Source organism: Lithobates pipiens, unplaced genomic scaffold (genome assembly GCF_037356315.1).
Source record: "Lithobates pipiens isolate NorthernLeopardFrog02 unplaced genomic scaffold, aLitPip1_a1.2 Scaffold_25, whole genome shotgun sequence".
NCBI classification, from domain to species: domain Eukaryota; kingdom Metazoa; phylum Chordata; class Amphibia; order Anura; family Ranidae; genus Lithobates; species Lithobates pipiens.
The window spans coordinates 104,223,218-104,230,457 of record NW_027507787.1 but is presented as its reverse complement, the minus strand read 5'-3'; the positions used below and the strand labels follow the sequence as shown (position 1 = coordinate 104,230,457).

The window sequence follows — 7,240 nt, the reverse complement described above, 5'->3', positions numbered from 1 at the left end:
CTATATGAGATTTCTGAAATCGAATTACCTTATATGCTAGCCAACTGACAAATATTATGACCAGACTGACGGCTACAACATATACAAGCATTCCCTTTTGGTGGCCAAACACATATGACTAGGTCTCCGGGCTTTGTGGAGACCTTATTTCCTTCCCATTACCATGGAATCTCTCAGCATTCGTTTCTTATTCCTGCTTTATCGAGGCAGTCAGGACTTATACTTTCAACCCGTTTTTAGGCTCATGAATCAAAAAGCGTATATCAAACTTAAGTGTCGGACCCCCAAAGTACTCTTACGAGTTAAGGGCGCATTCCGTTACCCATTGGGATGATATATGTTTCAATTCACACCATACAAACAGGGCTTATCTCAGTCACAACAGACAGATGACAAGTAGACAGACAAGAAACAACGGTAACATAAGCCAAAATATTAAGTTCAAGACCCGCTTACTACAGAGGTTGGTGTTTACCTGAAGAACAATTCAGACAGATCAGGTGGGCACAAATCTAAGAAGCACAGAGTTTATAAGAAAATAAAGCTTTTCTTACCTGCGCAGGATTTGTCTGTGGTTCTTGATGTGCCCAGCCTCTTTGTTCCGTCCTTATGTTCGTTCGCCTCTTGTAGTGTCTTCAGCGAGTCCCTATTCGCGGCGCCAGAAATGTTAGGTGTGACCTCAACAAGTCACCTATTTGTCAGGTTATGTTACCGTTTCCCAATTGTTAGTTAGAGTTCTTATCCGAGCAAAGAGACACAGAGGTATTATTCAGTATTTCTGCTCAGAAGTCCGTCGTTAACTCTGACTGTCTCTGACTGACTGTGGCTCTGAGGCTTCTTTATTACATCTTTTATAGACAGAAAAGGGCAAACATCAGCAAATGTAAAAAAAACAACATTTTCAAAGAAAAGACAATTCTCCGGGTGTTATCAGCTGATAAGACAATCTTCTGGGCGTAGACTGCTTTTTAGGGCTGATGCGGCCTCTTCTTGATGAGTACGTGACAATAGATGACGAATCCTTATTTTACAGAGAAGGATAGAAAAATATATGTATTTAGTAAGACATAAGGTCAACCATTTTGTTTTGACACCCCTTAATCCTTACAATGGCGACCTATGTCTGCGAGATCTGGACAGTTGAGTTTCCATGAGATCTTCAGTGCTGCGGGTGTTGGGTGAAATGTGGACCCGAAAATCAGCATACCAATTAGGTACTTCAACCAGTGGCAGGTCCAGCGTTTTGCAGAAGGTTTCTAGATCTTCTGGCACTTTTAAGATGGCAGTGCGGCCCTGGTAAGAGGCTTGCAGAGCGAACAGAAACTTCCAGCGATAGCGGATGTCTCTCTGCCTCAGCACGTCAAGTAATGGGCGCAAGTCTCTTCGATATTTCAGCGTGATCGCTGAAAGATCCTGATATATCTGGATCGAATGGCCTTCAAATGTCAGGTTCGGATCGCTCCTAGTTTTTTTAAGAACCTATTCTTTGAGGGTATAGTCGTTAACATAACAGATGACATCCCGTGGGGGATCAGAATCTTTGCCCTTAGGCCTAAGGGCTCTATGTATCCGCTCCATAGCTATAGGTGTCCTCAGATTGTGTCTTCGTCCCCTATTGTCGATATTTTCGACATGGCGCTGGAGGTCTCTGAGCTGCCAGGTGTGTGTGTCGACTTTGCCTTGAGCCATCTGCAATTCATGCTGTTGTTGCGCCACCATTAGCTCCATGGAGTTTACTCTCCCTATGATTGCTTGTATCTCGTGGCGGAGGTCCGAGATGGCCGTGGTCAGAGTGCTCTTTATATCGGCCGCGACAGTCCTCAGGTCATGGATATTTAGTTGTTGGTGATGGGAAGATGGGATGTGGTTAGCGGTGGGAGAACAGGCTGCCATATCGGCCCCCTGGTTCCTGAAGAGATCCAGTATTGTCTGGGTATTACGGGATCCCAGGTCCCTTGGTGAGCGGGATCTAGATGCAGAGGGTCCGCGTGAGGAGGTCCCCATGATGTGACAGTGTTTTTCAGGTAAAATCCTCTGTGATCGATCTTTTTTAGGCTGAGGTAAGACGGAGCAAAAAGCTTAAGCAGCCATCCTCTCTCTCTAGGCAAGCCACGCCCTCCCGGCATTTTTATTTTTATATGTTGTTGACGTCGACGACCTGTTTTATTTTTCTGCTTGTTTGCCGAGGTGACCATCTTGGCGTTTGTCAAGAGGGTTGAGAGTGGCCAGCAAGATTGCCTACAGCCACATCACCCTGAATGCACCCGATCTTGTCTGATCTTGAATGCTAAGCAGGGCCAGGCTGGTTAGTACCTGGATGGGAGATCGACTGGGAATACCAGGTGCCGTAGGCTTTTTTTTTTATATTTTATTGATGTCGACGACCTGTTTTATTTTTCTGCTTGTTTGCCGAGGTGACCATATTGGCGTTTGTCAAGAGGGTTGAGAATGGCCAGCAAGATCGCGTACGGCCCCATCACCCGAAATATGTCTGATCTCGTCTGATCTCGGATGCTAAGCAGGGTTGTGCATGCTTAGTACCTGGATAGGAGACTGCCTGGGAATACCAGGTGCTGTAGTCTTTTTTAATATGTTGTTGACATCGACTACCTGTTTTATTTTTCTGCTTGTTTGCTAAGATGACCATCTTGGCGTTTGTCAAGAGGGCATGTTCGCCTATGGCCACATCACCCTGAATGCACCCGATCTCATCTGATCTCGGATGCTAAGCAGGGTCAGGCCTGGTTAGTACCTGGATGGGAGACCACCTGGGAAAACCATGTGCCGTAGGCTTTTTTTTAATATGTTGTTGGTGTCGACGACCTGTTTTGTTTTTCTGTTTATTTGCCGAGGTGACTATCTTGGCGTTTGTCAAGAGGGTTGAGAGTGGCCAGCAAGATTGCCTATGGCCACATCACCCTAAATGCGCCCGATCTCGTCTGATCTCGGATGCTATGCAGGGTTGGGCATGGTTAGTACCTGGATGGGACACCGCCTGGGAATACCAGGTGCCGTAGGCTTTTTTTTAATATGTTGGTGGCGTCGACGACCTGTTTTATTTTTCTACTTGTTTGCTGAGGTGACCATCTTGGCGTTTGTCAAAAGGGTTGAGAGTGGCCAGCAAGATGGCCTGTGGCCACATCACCCTGAATGCACCCAATCTCGTCTGATCTTGGATGCTAAGCAGGATCAGGCCTGGTTAGTACCTGGATGGGAGACTGCCTGGGAATGCCAGGTGCCGTAGGCTTTTTTTTTATTTGTGCTCAGAGACTCTTATAACAATGATGAAATGGGAATAACAGATACTGAAAGAAAGTGACCTGAAGTTGTGTCGTGGTCACCTCCGGAAACATCCTACAGGGCAGGGAGGAACCGAGGCCGTCTTATAACAGTGAGGCTCCTCCCACAAATGACGGCGGGCCTACGTTCCGCCTCCCCACTTGTCCTCAGAGACCTCTTATAACAATGATGAAATGGGAATGACAGCTACTGAAAGAAAGTGACCTGAAGGTGTGCCGTGGTCAGTATGCCTAAAAGGGGGCAAAAAGTACAACAGACAGGGAGATGAAAATACAAAGTTTATTCAACCTGAACCAATCAATCAGTCGAATGAAGAAACGCTTGGGACATCTCTGTTACCGGCTCCGGGATATACCTGGCATAGCATTAAGACCTCCACCTACCCAATCTCTTATTGATATGCACGGGGACCCCCTGAGGTGAAGCTGCAGAGGCTGCCCCGATCCTAAAAGAGTGACCCGAGTAGGACTTGGGGTTGAGCCCCAAACTCCCCAAAAGTGTGCGGCAGTATTTGATGAAAAGTGATGATGTGAGCGGGGCCCCGTTAAAGGGCAAAAGAGGACCATCCCTGGGTTGTGCTGCCAACTGGAGCAACAACAGATCAAAAACCATGACCGGGCACCAACTAGAATTGATCCTGAAAAACCTGATATCTGTGCCGGACCCAATCTGTTGCGTCTTACAAACCTCTAAATGTAATAAAAAATTATCAGGATACCTAACTAATTGATTAATGGACAACGTGCTAGACCCAGCCCCGGTACAAGCAAATTCCCCTGGCCTAAGAAAACCATAGAAGGCCAAATAAATTGCCGCCATCTGCACCAGACTAGGTAAAACCCCGAAAGGAGATCTAGATAACGTGACCGACAAGGCCCGGAAAATGTCCCCGTGATAGGAAGCCTATTGCTGGGGCTCGGCGAGCTACCCTTCTGAATACCCCTCAGAACTGCCTTGACCGCATTAGCCGCAAACACCAAGGGTCTACCGGGATATTGTAAAGAGAAAAAATAAGGCACGCCCGCCGAGTAACCCCTGATTGTGCCGTGAGATAACTCGAGCTAAGAATGACAGTAAGCTACAAACACTAAAATGTACCGCACGTCCAAACAATCTGACCTGGGGAACAGGGTACGAAACGTCTGAAAAGCTTTCCGAGCTGTGTGGTAAGCCCGCCTGGTGTTGATGGACAGAGACGTGTCGATCAACCCCAATGCGCCTGTCAAGTGCAACCCTAATCCATCTTCAGAAGTGAAAACTGCGGGGAGGGGGTCGCCGATACGTCTGCATCCGGAACCTGCCGGAAAAAAGATGAAAAATCAAACCGGGACAGAGCATCCGCTGCAGAATTTTGCACGCCACTAATAAACCTGCAGGGTATGTGAAACCTAAAATTAAGTGACAACCAAGTAAGCCTGCATAAAAAAAGACATGATGAGCAAGGAACTAGACCTGCCTTTATTGATGACCTCCTAAATTGCCTGATTGTCCGTGAAACACGTGACAGTATTGCCCGTCCATAAATGTCCCCAAACCTGGGCTGCCGCCACTATGGGGTAAATCTCAAATAATGCCGACGTCTGAAAGAACCTGGGAATCATGCCACATTCTTCTGGCTATGCCCCGCCAGCCAATGTGTATCGAAAATGGCTGCATAACCTTTAGAGGCGGCGGTATCGGTAACTACTTGCAAAGAAGACAACAACACTGCTGGGATAAACATGGAAATCCCGTTCCAGTGATGGAGGAACTCATCCCACATGTGCAAACCGGACAAAGCTGCAGAATCTAAAATGACCCTAGAATCCGAGTCCGGGGCCATTGGTAGCAAAGCCAGCAACTGGGAAATGAAGGACCTGCCCTGAGGAATGATCCTCATGGCAAAGTTCAACATGCCCAGTAACGACTGCAAATCCTTCCTAGTAGCGGCCTGGGAAATTAGAAACCCATGGATCCGCTCTCTGATCCTGACCAACTTATCCTCTGGCAGGCTGGTCCTGCATGGCCTGGGAGTCCAGAACGATACCCAGAAAGGTCAGAGTGGTAGCCGGGCCCTCCATTTTTTTGTCTGCCAATGGAACATTGAGAGCGGAAAAAACAGCTACCAACTTCTGAAGATCCGAAGGTACCTGACCCTCACTCTCAATCAGAAGGTAGTCATCCAGGTAATGAATAACCTCCTGACAACGCTCCTTCTGCTTGAGAATCCAATTGAGCGCCTCTGCAAACACATTAAAAAGCCAAGGACTACTTCTAGACCCAAAGGTAAGCTTGGTGGCAAAATAATACAAATCCCTCCATTTGACCCCATGCCACCGCCAAAGCGCTGGCTGAATAGGAAGGAGCTTAAAAGCATCAGAAATATATGCTTTAGACAGCCAAGCATTCCTTCCTGCACAGATGATGCGTTGGATAGCTAAATCCACTGATGCGCACTTCAGTGAAAATTCCTCCGAGGGAACCAGGGAATTCAAGCTAGGCACTACTGAACAATGAGGCACAGACAAGTCATAAATTAACCTTAATTTATTGGAGAATTTCCCCCTGACCAACCCCAAAGGGTTGACCCTCCACTGGTGAAACGGAGGTGTGGAAAAGGGGCCTATGACGAACCCCTTCCCCAGCTCCAATTGAAGCAGTCGATCCACCGCTTCCATGTCTGTGCCTGCGGACAATAAATTCTTGCATTCAAAGGTGCCCTGCGGTAAGGTGATGAGCCCATGTGAAACCCGTGCGTGAAACCCTCCACCAAGAATTGCCGTAAAGAGGGAGACGGATGAAACTCCAAAAAGGCCTGTAAAACCAAGACGTTGATCCGGCTTAGTCAGGAAGATTTCCCCTGCTTGAGTGAACACAATGATTTGGGATGTGCCCTAAAGCAGCTGGCACAGACATGAAGGAGACGACACTGGCTGTAATTACATGAACCCTGATTGAAATTGTTACAGACCTGCGATTTCCCCAAAAACTGAATAGGGCGGCCCAGTTTATCAAAAGAAGTGGAAAGCCCTGGGGAAGGTAAAACACCAGAGAGGCCCCTGGAAGTGCCCCGCACTGACAGGGGACCCATGAGAAGGCACCAGTAAGTAGTATGTGCTGAGGACTGGCAAGTGGCGCAGACCGGGGACCTCAACCCAGCAAAATGCCGACAAAAAAGTTCAGTGTCCACCTTGCTCCAGTCAGTTGTGACCTGTTGCTGAGCGAACACCGCCCCTGCTTTAGCTGAAAAGGACTGATGATAATCGTAAAATGCCGACCCACCATACTTCTGTCCCAACTCCACCACCGCGTAAAAATATAGGTCAAGCTCCTCCCTTTTCTGAGGACTGACTGAGCAAACCACATCCCTGAAGATGCTAAAGGCTAACAAGAAATCAGGAATGGAAAGTTTGCGACTGAGCCTATGGTCCATGGTCTTGGCTACCACCGACACGTCGCCACAAGCATATGACTTGTTGTCCGCAATGTCATGGGCCACGATCAAGAGGGAGGCCAAGTTAACGTCCTTACCCTCCAAGATATCTTTTTTATACTGGCCGGGATAAAATGGGCTGGAGTGACCGAAAATGAACGAGCACTATTACCTGCTGCCGATGGGAAGACCAGAGGTAACCCCGAGACTGCAGCTATGTCAAGACCCACAGGTGCCACTGGTGCCGGGCACAGAGGACACTCCAAAACCTCCTCCTAGGATCGTAACTCCTGAAAAGATGTCGCCAACACACTAAGGGAGGAGTCAATCAATGTGAGTGACGCACCCACTTGTTCAGGGGTAGCACCCGAAGCAGTGGGGAATAAAAGTCTGAAAAGTTCAGTTTTACAAGCCGAAGCCAGATAAGCGACACCTCTACGACGAAGTTCAGCCATCAACCTGGGGACCGTCCAAGACCTCATGGAGGATGTGCTGCCATGTTCAGACTCCCCCGCCTGGGAAGGAGGG

The 7,240-nt window shown here is 48.0% G+C and overlaps 1 non-coding gene and 3 pseudogenes across 1 annotated transcript; all 4 read left to right on the top strand.

Moving 5' to 3' along the window:
- Positions 1 to 2,236: 2,236 nt before the first annotated feature.
- LOC143931910 (5S ribosomal RNA) lies at positions 2,237 to 2,354 on the top strand (annotated as a pseudogene).
- Positions 2,355 to 2,674: 320 nt separating this feature from the next.
- Positions 2,675 to 2,793, top strand: LOC143932634 (5S ribosomal RNA). Its single transcript, XR_013262982.1, has one exon. It is a non-coding gene; the product is annotated as a 5S ribosomal RNA (ribosomal RNA).
- Positions 2,794 to 2,901: 108 nt separating this feature from the next.
- Positions 2,902 to 3,020, top strand: LOC143931509 (5S ribosomal RNA; annotated as a pseudogene).
- Positions 3,021 to 3,128: 108 nt separating this feature from the next.
- LOC143931569 (5S ribosomal RNA) lies at positions 3,129 to 3,247 on the top strand (annotated as a pseudogene).
- The last annotated feature ends 3,993 nt before the right edge of the window (positions 3,248 to 7,240 follow it).